Here is a 12,269-nt window from a genome sequence, read left to right on the forward strand (position 1 = left end):
TAAACGACACAGGTTTTACATCATAGGCTGTGCATAGTGGCACGAGATCAGCAGAAACATACAGCCTATTTAATCTTGCGTGACTGTCGCGCTGAAAGTGTGTGTAATCAGGCCGTGTTCCAGCCGAAAACACACTTCCAACGTCCTCCAATAAATAATCGTGCACAAATTGAGTCAACAGTTCCGCGCTCTTGTCCCTCACTGGTCTACACTTCACTCGGTCAGTAGCAGCTCATACGCAGTTAAAGTCTCCCAATACAAGCAACACCTTGTCACAATTCAAGTACTTCTCAATGGAATCAAAAAAACATTTACGTTCACTTTCAACATTGGGGGCATAAACACATACAACGCGCCAGTGTAGGTTTGAAAAAGAAAAATCAACAACCAAGAGGCGGCCACTTTCACATGCAAATACAGACTCCACACTTATACCTAATGTGTTGCGAATGAAGATAAGGCATCCACCCGATGTCCCAACGGAGTGACCACACACACTTCAAAGTTGGCGCGGAAAGGGGGCACCATGCGGTCAGCATGTTCTTGCGACTCTATCTTTGATTCTTGCACAGCTATTAGGTCAAGGTCATTATCAATAAGCAGGCGATTAAGCTGACATTGCCGCCTTCGTGCTCCCAGCCCTCTAACATTCAAAGTTGCTACACGCAATGGGGTTCTTAGCTCAACTACTATACGTTTACGTAATAAAAAGGGGCGCGATCCGCATGGTGCCTACCTCTGTCGACCATGTGATTTTCCCGACTGGAGTTCCGCAATGATGTACGGGGGGTCTGTCTGGCCACCCAAAGGGTTGACTGGTGCTTGTCTCGAAGTGGTCTGAGGCACCTCCTCGTCGCATCCTCCACTTTGCATGCGCGCAAACTCGAAAAGTCAGCCAAAAACACCGTGTCGGTCGATACACAACCGACGCTGACATTCGACAGAACACAGGAAAAAATTTACGGAGGCAGTTTACCTGCCTGCCGTGAATCGGCCAAAAGGTTCGGACGCGGTTTCAACGACGAACGTCGACTTCGTGTCGTTTTTGGAGGCGGCTCCCCACTGCTACTACCACCAGGCTGCAGGTTCTCACCGGCGCTCTCTTCGCGGGACCGTTTTCCAGCGGTTAGGGCAGCCGCTTCATCGTCGGCGTCCATGGCGTCGGCAATGCGAGGCTCCACGCGGTCCGGGGTTTTCAGTGAAGCTTTCGTATCGGCCACCGCACTGTGACCGCTGTCGCTTTCGGGGTCACGCTGCGCTAGCTGAGATGCCACCACTGCTGGAGACGTCAACGTTGTCGTTGTCTTCTGCTTAACCAGAGCCGTAAACGAAGGCCCATCTTTCGTCTCCGTTTTCCCAGTTGTCCTCGCTGCCTCTTCTGCGTCCGCCTCATCCATCAAATGCTCCGAGGCATCTTCACTGGTTCCAGGGCCGGCGATGCTTACATAAGTACGGGGGCACTCACCGTCTTCGTGACCGAAACGTCGACAAGCTCCGCATCGCGGCACCTTACACTCCCGTCGAATGTGTCCCGTACCTCGGCAGCGAAGACATAACGGAGGCCTTCCAGGCACAACGACGAGTGCCAACTCACCCCCAACGTTAAGCTGGTGCGGCAAGTCATCCAGTATAACGCCAGCTTTCAATTTCAGCGTGACCATCCTGCTCGTTGAGCCTTTCTCTGACACGCCGTGCACACGCCAGAGCTCCCGGACCACCTCGGAGACCTTTCCGTACGGTGCGAGCGCGACACGGACGTCCTCGTCCGGCACGGTATGAAGCAGCCAATGGAGCTTGAGACGTACGTCCTGGTTCGCCGGGTCAATAACCAAGCAGCGGCGTTCTTTGACGCGCAGCTCACCGACGCCTGCAATCTTCTTAACGGCATCCGCATCCTTCAGCGTGATGGCCCAGACGTGGCTCATCCGATACGCCCCCAGGGCGATAACATCCGAGAGCAGCGATTGCCTAGCCATTAAAACTTCTTTCTGGGCGAGTTGGTGCATACTTGACATGAAAACTGTTTACAGCGCAAACAAAATTTGTGGTTGCATGTGTTTGCGCTGTAAACAGTTTTCATTGCCTAGCCAACGCGTCCCGAAAATCTTCCACCCGGTACGGGCGGGCCCTGATATCCGCGTGCAAAAAAACAGTATTTAAAACTAAACGCTCGGTTGGGAGACTTGGCAGAACAACCTGGTAGTCGTTTTCCATTTCCATAGCCCTGTTACCGCGGCCAGAACTGGCCGCTGAAGCCGCTCCAACGGAGCCCGTCATCATACGTCCGTCACGCTTGGTGGCCGGAAGCAGAGTCCTCCACTACACCACGGGAACGGAGCACGGAGAGATATATTTCTCTCCCTCTTTTCTTCTGCGTATTCGCGATCGCGAAGAAAACAAAAGTGTAACGCACTGTTCCCGCCCGGGATCGAACCGGGGGCCTTGCGCGTGTGAAGCGCACGTGATAACCACTACACCACGGGAACGGAGCACGGACAGATAAATTTCTCTCCCTCTTTTCTTCTGCGTATTCGCGATCGCGATGCAAACAAAAGTGTAACGCACTGTTCCCGCCCGGGATCGAACCGGGGGCCTTGCGCGTGTGAAGCGCACGTGATAACCACTACACCACGGGAACGGAGCACGGACACATATATTTCTCTCCCTCTTTTCTTCTGCGTATTCGCGATCGCGAAGAAAACAAAAGTGTAATGCACTGTTCCCGCCCGGGATCGAACCGGGGGCCTTGCGCGTGTGAAGCGCACGTGATAACCACTACACCACAGGAACGGAGCCGGAGAGGTATGTTTCTCTCCGTCTTTTCTTCAGCGTATTCGCGATCGCAAAGAAAACAAAAGTGGAACGCACTGTTCCCGCCCGGGATCGAACCGAGGGCCTTGCGCGTGTGAAGCGCACGTGATAACCACTACACCACGGGAACGGAGCACGGAGAGATATATTTCTCTCCCTCTTTTGTTCTGCGTATTCGCGATCGCGAAGCAAACAAAAGTGTGATGCACTGTTCCCGCCCGGGATCGAACCGGGGGCCTTGCGCGTGTGAAGCGCACGCGATAACCACTACACCACGGGAACGGAGCACGGAGAGATATATTTCTCTCTCTCTTTTCTTCTGCGTATTCGCGATCGCGAAGCAAACAAAAGTGTAACGCACTGTTCCCGCCCGGGATCGAAGCGGGGGCCTTGCGCGTGTGAAGCGCACGTGATAACCACTACACCACGGGAACGGAGCACGGAGAGATATACTTCTCTCCCTCTTTTGTTCTGCGTATTCGCGATCGCGAAGCAAACAAAAGTGTAACGCACTGTTCCCGCCCGGGATCGAACCGGGGGCCTTGCGCGTGTGAAGCGCACGTGATAACCACTACACCACGGGAACGGAGCACGGAGAGATATATTTCTCTCCCTCTTTTCTTCAGCGTATTCGCGATCGCAAAGAAAACAAAAGTGTAATGCACTGTTCCCGCCCGGGTTCGAACCGGGGGCCTTGCGCGTGTGAAGCGCACGTGATAACCACTACACCACGGGAACGGAGCACGGAGAGATATTTTTCTCTCCCTCTTTTCTTCTGCGTATTCGCGATCGCGAAGCAAACAAAAGTGTAACGCACTGTTCCCGCCCGGGATCGAACCGGGGGCCTTGCGCGTGTGAAGCGCACGTGATAACCACTACACCACGGGAACGGAGCACTGAGAGATATATTTCTCTCCCTCTTTTCTTCTGCGTATTCGCGTTCGCAAAGAAAACAAAAGTGTAATGCACTGTTCCCGCCCGGGATCGAACCGGGGGCCTTGCGCGTGTGAAGCGCACGCGATAACCACTACACCACGGGAACGGAGCACGGAAAGCTATATTTCTCTCCCTCTTTTCTTCTGCGTATTCGCGATCGCGAAGCAAACAAAACTGTAACGCACTGTTCCCGCCCGGGATCGAACCGGGGGCCTTGCGCGTGTGAGGCGCACGTGATAACCGCTACACCACAGGAACTTTTTTTTTTCTTCTTCTTTATTACCGGTTTTGCAACGACAATACACTTACAACACATGAAAAGTCAAGACGGGGTTACAATACAATTTTTCAACACATTGAGCGAAAAGCCATCAGTCGTCTTCTGACTGACGTTGTCACTTGAAATTCCTTTAGTGTGACTAAGGTTTCTACACTGGCTACCCAGGGAGAAAGACATTCTTTTGTTTTTTCCACTTCTACTAACCGAGCAATGCTCTCTCTAAAGTACAGCCTTGCTGGTCTTCCATCCGGTTCACAGGAGAAGCCAGTCATTCTTGAGCGCCATATACTGTGCAGGCCTGTCAGCATTAGATCGAAAGGTACACCTTCTTCGTTGTCTATCGCAAGGTACCTAATTCCATGCGTGTCTAGTGGGAATTCTTTTTTGATTGTCCTCTGCAACACATCCCAGAAGAACACCGCTTCCCAACAGTGAAGGAAAACGTGGTCGATCGTTTCCGGCTTTTTGCAAATAATGCAGTGAGACCCCCATGGCATATAAAACCTACGCTCGTCTAAGAAGGTTCTTACAGGGAGAGTTCCGGTATGCAGTTTGAAAAAGAAAGTTTTTGCACTTGGTGCTACTTGCATTCTTTTAACCCGTTTGAGTACGTTCTCACCCAGGCCTGCTCTGTATATCAACCTGTACAACGGGATTGGCAACACTATATCACATAAGTCTTTATACAGTTTCCTCTTTTTAACAGAATATAAATAATCACTAGAAAAACGCACACTCAAAAATCGCACACTCGCTACTACTACCCGAAAATAACCTTGTGCCGTCCCCGTCAGTTCTTGCGTGCTAATAACATATTCAGGTAGCAGTCGCCCTAATCTGGCCTGGCACACCGTTTGCAGAAATGGGTCGCTGACCTCGCGAAAAAAGAAAAATCTATTAACTAATTGTTTGACAAAAAGGTGTGCCAGTCCAAGTCCCCCACACTTCACACTCCTGAACAAATTTGTGCGACTGCACCTTTCCCACGTCGATCCCCACACAAAGGTCGCAAAAACCCTATGAAGTTTCTGCACATTTACCCTAGAACAGTGCATCACTTGTATCACATACCATAGCTTAGCCACAAAAAACATGTTACACACGGTTGCCCTCGCAAACATAGAGAGATAATTCGCCCTCCAAGCATTCGCCTTTTCGCGTAAGAGTTCTGCTTGTTGCTGCCAGTAGTCATTATTATTTTTGTAGAACTCAAGTGGCACACCAAGGTACTTCACAGGCGTTTTCTGCCATACAACATTGGCAAAAACGCCCGGGGTGAACGGCCACACGCCGTGCCAAAATCCCAGGCACTTTCCCCAGTTTACTCGGCTTCCCGTAACGTCGCTGAAAAATTTAACACTTCGAATGGTTTCTTCAATGCCTTCGTAGTCAATACAACATACCGCCACATCATCGGCATATGCGAGCAGTTTTACCTCTGAAGATTGTAAACGAAAACCACGGATAGAATTATTTTCAATTATTGACAAACATAATGTTTCAATATATATACAAAACAAAAGTGGACTGATGGGACAGCCTTGACGCACGGAACGCTGCACTTTAATGGGGGCCCCCAATTCTTTGTTAATAATTAGTCTGGTAGAGCAGTTCCGATACGCCAGAGCTACACCATCCGTGATGACGGATCCGACATTAATGTGTTCCAACACTGCAAACAAAATAGCATGCGCTACGCAATCAAATGCCTTCTCCAGATCCAATTGAAGTATGGCCACACACGCTTCAAGGGAGTCACAACATTCAAGAACTGAGCGCATCTTGTGAACATTCGTCGCAATAGTGCGACCTTTAATTCCACACGTTTGGTGTGGGCCGACTATGTCTTTAACAACCGACTGAAGTCTAGCTGCTAAGACTTTCATTAGTATCTTATAGTCTACATTTGCGAGTGCTATTGGTCTGTATGATGTTACACTTTTCAACTTATCTACATCCTCTGTCTTCGGAATCAACACCGTGTGTGATTGACCGAAAGATGGCGGTAACGCCTTACCATCGTACGCTTCGTTAAAAATTGCTACAAGTACTGCTGACAATTCCTTTTTAAACCGCTTGTACCGCAGAGCGCAAAGCCCATCAGGGCCCGGTGACTTGCCAGGATTCAAACTGTCAATTGCGCGTTCCACTTCAAAAACAGTTATCGGCGTTTCTAATGCAACTTTTCTTTCTTCAGTCAGTTGAGGCATTCTTTTCAAGAAGTTCGTCTTAAACCGTTCTAGGTCCACCTGCCTAAATGCGAACAGATTTTCGTAGTGTTCAAAAAACGCACGTGCGATACTATCATTATCTGTAACTTCGTTACCACCCACCTCGATCACGTCAATATGATTACGTCGAGCGTGCGATTTTTCCAGTCCGAGCGCCCTTTTTGTGGGCGCCTCCCCTATCGCAAAGGATTCGGCTCGAGCACGAACTATCGCTCCGCGATAGCGTTCCTCATCATGCAGTTCAAGTTTCTGTTTAATATCCCGTATGTCGCTTTTGTATGCTCCCGGTTCTTGGCACTCCAGTTCTGTCAGCTTTTCCAAGATTATTCGCAGTTCCTTCTCTTTCTTTTTTGTTTTATGCATTGTTGAGACGGAACGATCGATGGCTTTCATTTTAATGCACTGTTTAAACACTTCCCATCGATCTTTTAATTCACCCTCGCCTCTCATTAGAATTTTTTTGATGCAGTCCGATACATATTCTCCGAAACTTTCGTCAGTAGTTAAGTTTGAATTCATTTTCCACAGCTCCCAAGAGAAGCTGCCGCCTTTTTTCTTCCTTCCTAAGTCACATTTAACCAGATAATGATCAGTGAAGGAAATAGGATATACACTAACTATTACACATTGGTATTGCTTGAAGCGACAAGTAAATACGATCTAAGCGCGCATGGCTGTTTCCTTGAAAGTGCGTGAAACGCACATCTCGCGTCCCTATCATACATTCCGCCACATCCGCTAATTCGCATTCAGTTATTATCTCGTTCAAAACATCCGTACTTTTATCGCTCCTTAAACCTCTATTAAACCGATCTCGGGCATTGAGAACACAATTAAAATCACCTAACAGCACCATCTTCGTTTCAGAAGATATATACTCTTTTAACATGGAAAAAAACAAAACCCGTTCCTCCAACGCATTTGGTGCATAAATACATACCACCCGCCATTCAATTCCATGCAAAGCAAAATCACAGAAAACTAATCTGCCAGTTGGACATGAATAAAAACCTTGCACCGTTATACCGGGTAATTTTCTAACAAACAGCACGCAGCCCGCCGACGTCCCTAAGGCGTGGCTCCCTACCGCGTAGTAGCGTGGCGTACAGCGCTGAACCATACTGCGGGTCTTTTCATCACCATCTACTTTTGTCTCTTGCACGGCTAACACGTCAAGGTCATAGTCCACCAGCAGCCTACACACTTGGCTCTGCTTTCGCTTGGCGGCCAGACCTCGAACGTTTAGCGTGGCCAATCTAAGCGACGGGTTGGGAGCCATGATTATAGGTCTAGTGAAAAGTTTTGGCCCGGAGCATGGTGTTTACCTTTAGCGCCTAGCACACAGCTAGACGCCCCCGGAGCCGCCCGGTGGACCGGTACCACTGGAGAGCGGTGGCGGCTTCTTCTCGGACTTCTTGTCTGCGTTAGCGGTGTTCGGTCGTGGCTTGTAGCTGCTGCGCCTGCCCGTTGGCGTCTTCGAAGGCGGCGCCTCTTCCCCACTTCCTTGGTTCGCTGCGCTGCTGTCTGCAGCCTTCTCAAGAGGCCGTTTGACCGAGGCTCCGACATTGCTGCTCATAGGGTCGTTCTGCGCCGACTGGTCCTCAGCTGTCTTCATTTGCTCGCTAGCTTCCGTTAGGCTGCTCTTGCTTTCTTCCTTCGTCTCTTCTGCTGGCTTTTTTGCCACACCTTCCGTAGAGTTTTCCTTGTCCGGTGGTGTCCCCGCGCCCGCATCAGGTGCAAGCACACCGCCTACAGCACATGGGGTTGCCTGGTCTTCTGCCCCTTTCGCCGCGTCTTCGGCCTCGGCCGCGTCCATTACCAACCTTGATGTGTCATTGCCTTCGGCTGGCCCAGTCATAGAGGCGTATGTACGTACGCACTGGTCCTCGGCGTGTCCAAACCGACGGCATTGCGAGCACCGGGGAACCTTGCAGTCTCGTCGTACATGACCAGTGCCTTGACAGCGCAAGCACTGCATTGGCCTGCCAGGAACGACGACTAGGGCCAGCTCACCGGCGACCCTAATTTGGTGCGGGAGATCTTCCACCTTCACGCCGCTGTTGAGCTTGAGCAAGACGGACCGGGTAGTCGTCCCCTTGTCATTGATACCCTGAACGCGCCATCGCTCTCGGGTGACTTCCACGGATTTACCGAAAGCCGCCAATGCCGTTCTTACATCTTCATCGGTCACACCATGTATTAACCAATGAAGACGCAGCCGCACCTGCTGATCCTGAGGGTCGACCACGATGCAGCGCCGCCCCTTTACCTTCAGCTCCTTGACTTCCAGCATCCTTTTCGTGGCGTCCGCGGTGTTCATAGTCACAGCCCAGACGTGGTTAATCTGGTAGGCCCCGAGGGCAAGCACTTCCGGCAGCAATTTTGTTGGGCTAAGAGCGTCAAGGAAGTCTCCTACTTTGTAGGGTCTAGCTCGCACGTCGCCGTGCAAAAACACGGTGTTTAGCACGACGCGCCCCTTTGGCAGTGGAGGCAAAATAATCTGATAGCCTGCGTCGCCATCGCTGTTCCACCTGTTTCCGCGGCCAACAAAGGCCACTGTCGCCGCTCCATTGGAGCTCATGATTCGCCGTCCGTCACGCTCGGTGGCCGGAAGTAGAAATCTGCTACACCACGGGAACCGAGCACGCCTCAGGCTATTTTGCTCCCCGTTTTATTCTGCATGTATGCGATTTAAATAGAAAAAAAAGGAACTACATTGTTCCCGCCCGGGATCGAACCGGGGGCCTTGCGCGTGTGAGGCGCACGTGATAACCGCTACACCACGGGAACCGAGCACACCTCAGGCTATTTTGCTCCCCGTTTTATTGTGCATGTATGCGATTTAAATAGAAAAAAAAAAGGAAGTACATTGTTCCCGCCCGGGATCGAACCGGGGGCCTTGCGCGTGTGAGGCGCACGTGATAACCGCTACACCAAGGGAACCGATTTTTTTTTTCTTTATTGCCTGTTTACATCATACAGAAACAACAGAAGGATCTCAAAAACTTTTGAAATTGATCAACTCATCAAACAGTGTAACCCAATCAGGTGTTTCTGGCTGGGCTCGGTACAGCTCTCGCATATACGCTACATGTTCAATAAAATTTTCCTTTACAGGCCGAGCGTTAGTGTCGGCATGTCTTACCGACATTCGGGTTTTCCATATACTATGGAGGCTGAGTATCATTATCATGTCGTAGGGAATGTCGCCGTGATTCTCAACTGGTAAGTATCGGATTCCATGTGGTGTAATAGGTAAGTCCTTTTTGATAGTTCGCTGAAGGATGTCCCAGTGAAATATGGGATCCCAGCATTCAATAAATACATGTTCTATTGTCTCTGGTTTTTGGCACAGTATGCAGTTGACTGTCCACAGTACAACCAATCCTTTATCTTGTAGCCACGTTTTTACAGGTAGAGTGTTTGTATGGAGCTTGAAGAAAAAGGATTTTACATGTGGTCGTATCGGCATTCCTTTAACCCGTTTTAAGACGTCTTGTCCACAGCCTCCAGTGTATATGCTTCTGTACACTGGCAGAGGTAACATAACATCCAGCAAATCCTTGTAGAGCATTTTCTTTTTTACTGTACTCAAGTATTCTATGGAAAACCTTACTTTAAGCATGCGAAAGGCTACAACAACCTCGCGCCAATAACCTTTTATACGGTGCATCGCAGTCTTATTTGTAGAGACGATGAATTCAGGTAGTGCATTGTGTAAACAAACTTGCATAACTGTACGCAGAAATGGGTCACTCTGATCTCTTAAAAATATAAAACGCGACACAATCTGTCTGATAAACAGGTGCGACAGACCAAGACCACCTTTTCTGACGGACAAAAACAGGTTAATTCGACTCGTTCGTTCCCAACTTCCTCCCCAAATAAACACTGCAAAGACTATTAATCTTTTGTAAGTTAGTACGCGACATAAACAATACTTGCATAACATACCATAACATGGCAACTAAGAATAGATTGCAAGTAGTTGCACGGGCAAACATTGACAAATTTCGACCTTGCCATCCCTGCGTCTTCTCTTTCAAGCGTTCTGTTTCCTCGTTCCAATACAGTTCGGTGTCTTCATAACATTGTAATGGGAGACCTAGGTACGTTGTTGGCATTGCTGTCCATTGAATGCCAGCATATAATTCAGGCTTCTCGCTCCACTCCATGCCAGAAACCTACGGTCTTCTCCCAATTGATCTTGCAGCCAGATTCCTTGCAAAACTCGCCAGTCAACCTAACCACCTCTTTGATACTTTCGGCATCTTTGCAAAAGACAGCAATGTCATCAGCGTATGCGAGGACCTTGACTTCCGCCGTTTCAAGCATAAAACCGCGTGCACTTTGACTATTAATTAAACTCAAGCAGAAAGGTTCCAAGTAAATATCAAAAAGTAATGAGGAAATAGCACATCCCTGCCTCACACTGGAGAGAAGCTGGATTGGTTCACTTAACTTCTTGTTTATAATGATGCGTGTGCTGCACTCTGAGTAGGCCATTTTTACTCCTTCTAATATCAGTCCGCCGACATTAACATATTCTAATATTGAAAATAGTACTTCATGTGACACATTGTCAAACGCTTTCTGCAAATCTAGTTGCAACACTGCAACCCGACATGAGAGAGCATCACAGCACTCAAGAACACAGCGAGCTACATGTGTATTGGTGGAAATTGTCCTGCCCTTGATTCCACATGTTTGATGCGGTCCCACTAGTCGCGTTACAACACTTTGAAGTCTCTTTGCTAACACTTTCGTGAATATTTTGAAATCACAGTTCGTGAGGCTTATTGGTCGAAAAGACTTTACTGACATCACTTTAACCGGATCCTCACACTTAGGGATTAGCACTGTATGAGCCGTTCGGAACGATGGCGGCATTCGCTGTGTTGGATACATTTCCATGAAGACATTATGCAATAATTGGCTGAGGTGACATTTGAAAGCCTTGTAAAAGGGCGCACCTAAACCGTCAGGCCCGGGAGCCTTTCCTGCACCAAGTCCATCTATAGCGTCTTCAATTTCTCGCAATGTGATTGGAAATTCCAGGCTTGCTTTAATGTCATCTTCTAGACGTGGCATAAGATGAAGAAAATCTCGCTCAAACCCTTCTATTATTTTTTTCTTGTTCCCAAGCAGTTCACGATAATAATCTACGAATGCTCGCTCTATCATTGTGGGTTCGGAAGTTTCCTCGTTTTGATATATTATTGCTTGTATTTCATTTTTTGTCGCATATCTCCTCTCATCACTTAGCGCCCGTTTAGTAGGCGTTTCCCCATTCCACAATCGTTCCGCTCGCGCTCGTACCATGGCTCCCTTGTATCGTTCTTGGTCGATAAGTTCGAGCTTACTTTTTGTTTCCTTTATCTGCTTCATGCAAGATCCAGCGTTCTGGCATTCTGTAGACATGAGAAATTCTAGTTCGCTTGTTAATTATTTTTCTTCTTGTTTTTCCTTGCGGCGCAGCGAAGAAGCTTTTTCTATCGCTTTTCTCTTAACATCAGTTTTGAGAGTTTCCCATGTTTCAATACAGTGATTAGTTTGCGCTGTCATAGAGGAATTAATCATTTCACTTATATCTCTGATAAAGCTTTCATCATCTAGCAGTTTGGTATTAAACTTCCAAAGATCCCAATTAAATTTTGTTTCTTTTCGTATTTTGCCCTAAATCAAAGGTCACTAGACTATGATCAGAAAAGGATACATGTTTAATCTCGTAACTTTGACACAATGGCACGAGCTGCATCGCAATATAAGCTCGGTCTAATCGCGCATGACTTTCACCTTGATAGTGCGTATAAACGGAAGCTTTGCCTGTCGATAACAGAATACCGACATCTTCTAATTCATAATCATTCACAAGTATGTTTAAAAACTGTGCGCTCGTATCCCTTCGTTTCATTTGATTAGCTCGGTCTTGTGCTCTGCACACACAGTTGAAATCCCCCATCAATATAAGGTATCGCTCGCACTTCACTTATTCTTCTAGCTGTTGAAAA

The 12,269-nt window shown here is 48.3% G+C and overlaps 13 non-coding genes across 13 annotated transcripts; all 13 read right to left on the reverse strand.

Annotated features, from left to right (window-relative positions):
- Positions 1–2,413: 2,413 nt before the first annotated feature.
- On the reverse strand, positions 2,414–2,486 carry TRNAV-CAC (transfer RNA valine (anticodon CAC)). The gene has a single exon. It is a non-coding gene; the product is annotated as a tRNA-Val (tRNA).
- Positions 2,487–2,565: 79 nt separating this feature from the next.
- On the reverse strand, positions 2,566–2,638 carry TRNAV-CAC (transfer RNA valine (anticodon CAC)). The gene has a single exon. It is a non-coding gene; the product is annotated as a tRNA-Val (tRNA).
- Positions 2,639–2,717: 79 nt separating this feature from the next.
- Positions 2,718–2,790, reverse strand: TRNAV-CAC (transfer RNA valine (anticodon CAC)). The gene has a single exon. It is a non-coding gene; the product is annotated as a tRNA-Val (tRNA).
- Positions 2,791–2,868: 78 nt separating this feature from the next.
- On the reverse strand, positions 2,869–2,941 carry TRNAV-CAC (transfer RNA valine (anticodon CAC)). The gene has a single exon. It is a non-coding gene; the product is annotated as a tRNA-Val (tRNA).
- A 79-nt stretch (positions 2,942–3,020) lies between these two features.
- On the reverse strand, positions 3,021–3,093 carry TRNAV-CAC (transfer RNA valine (anticodon CAC)). Its single transcript has one exon. It is a non-coding gene; the product is annotated as a tRNA-Val (tRNA).
- Positions 3,094–3,172: 79 nt separating this feature from the next.
- Positions 3,173–3,245, reverse strand: TRNAV-CAC (transfer RNA valine (anticodon CAC)). Its single transcript has one exon. It is a non-coding gene; the product is annotated as a tRNA-Val (tRNA).
- A 79-nt stretch (positions 3,246–3,324) lies between these two features.
- Positions 3,325–3,397, reverse strand: TRNAV-CAC (transfer RNA valine (anticodon CAC)). The gene has a single exon. It is a non-coding gene; the product is annotated as a tRNA-Val (tRNA).
- Positions 3,398–3,476: 79 nt separating this feature from the next.
- On the reverse strand, positions 3,477–3,549 carry TRNAV-CAC (transfer RNA valine (anticodon CAC)). Its single transcript has one exon. It is a non-coding gene; the product is annotated as a tRNA-Val (tRNA).
- A 79-nt stretch (positions 3,550–3,628) lies between these two features.
- TRNAV-CAC (transfer RNA valine (anticodon CAC)) lies at positions 3,629–3,701 on the reverse strand. Its single transcript has one exon. It is a non-coding gene; the product is annotated as a tRNA-Val (tRNA).
- Positions 3,702–3,780: 79 nt separating this feature from the next.
- On the reverse strand, positions 3,781–3,853 carry TRNAV-CAC (transfer RNA valine (anticodon CAC)). The gene has a single exon. It is a non-coding gene; the product is annotated as a tRNA-Val (tRNA).
- Positions 3,854–3,932: 79 nt separating this feature from the next.
- Positions 3,933–4,005, reverse strand: TRNAV-CAC (transfer RNA valine (anticodon CAC)). Its single transcript has one exon. It is a non-coding gene; the product is annotated as a tRNA-Val (tRNA).
- Positions 4,006–8,975: 4,970 nt separating this feature from the next.
- On the reverse strand, positions 8,976–9,048 carry TRNAV-CAC (transfer RNA valine (anticodon CAC)). Its single transcript has one exon. It is a non-coding gene; the product is annotated as a tRNA-Val (tRNA).
- Positions 9,049–9,128: 80 nt separating this feature from the next.
- Positions 9,129–9,201, reverse strand: TRNAV-CAC (transfer RNA valine (anticodon CAC)). The gene has a single exon. It is a non-coding gene; the product is annotated as a tRNA-Val (tRNA).
- Between the last annotated feature and the right edge of the window lie 3,068 nt (positions 9,202–12,269).

This window comes from Dermacentor andersoni, chromosome 1 (assembly GCF_023375885.2).
Source record: "Dermacentor andersoni chromosome 1, qqDerAnde1_hic_scaffold, whole genome shotgun sequence".
NCBI classification, from domain to species: domain Eukaryota; kingdom Metazoa; phylum Arthropoda; class Arachnida; order Ixodida; family Ixodidae; genus Dermacentor; species Dermacentor andersoni.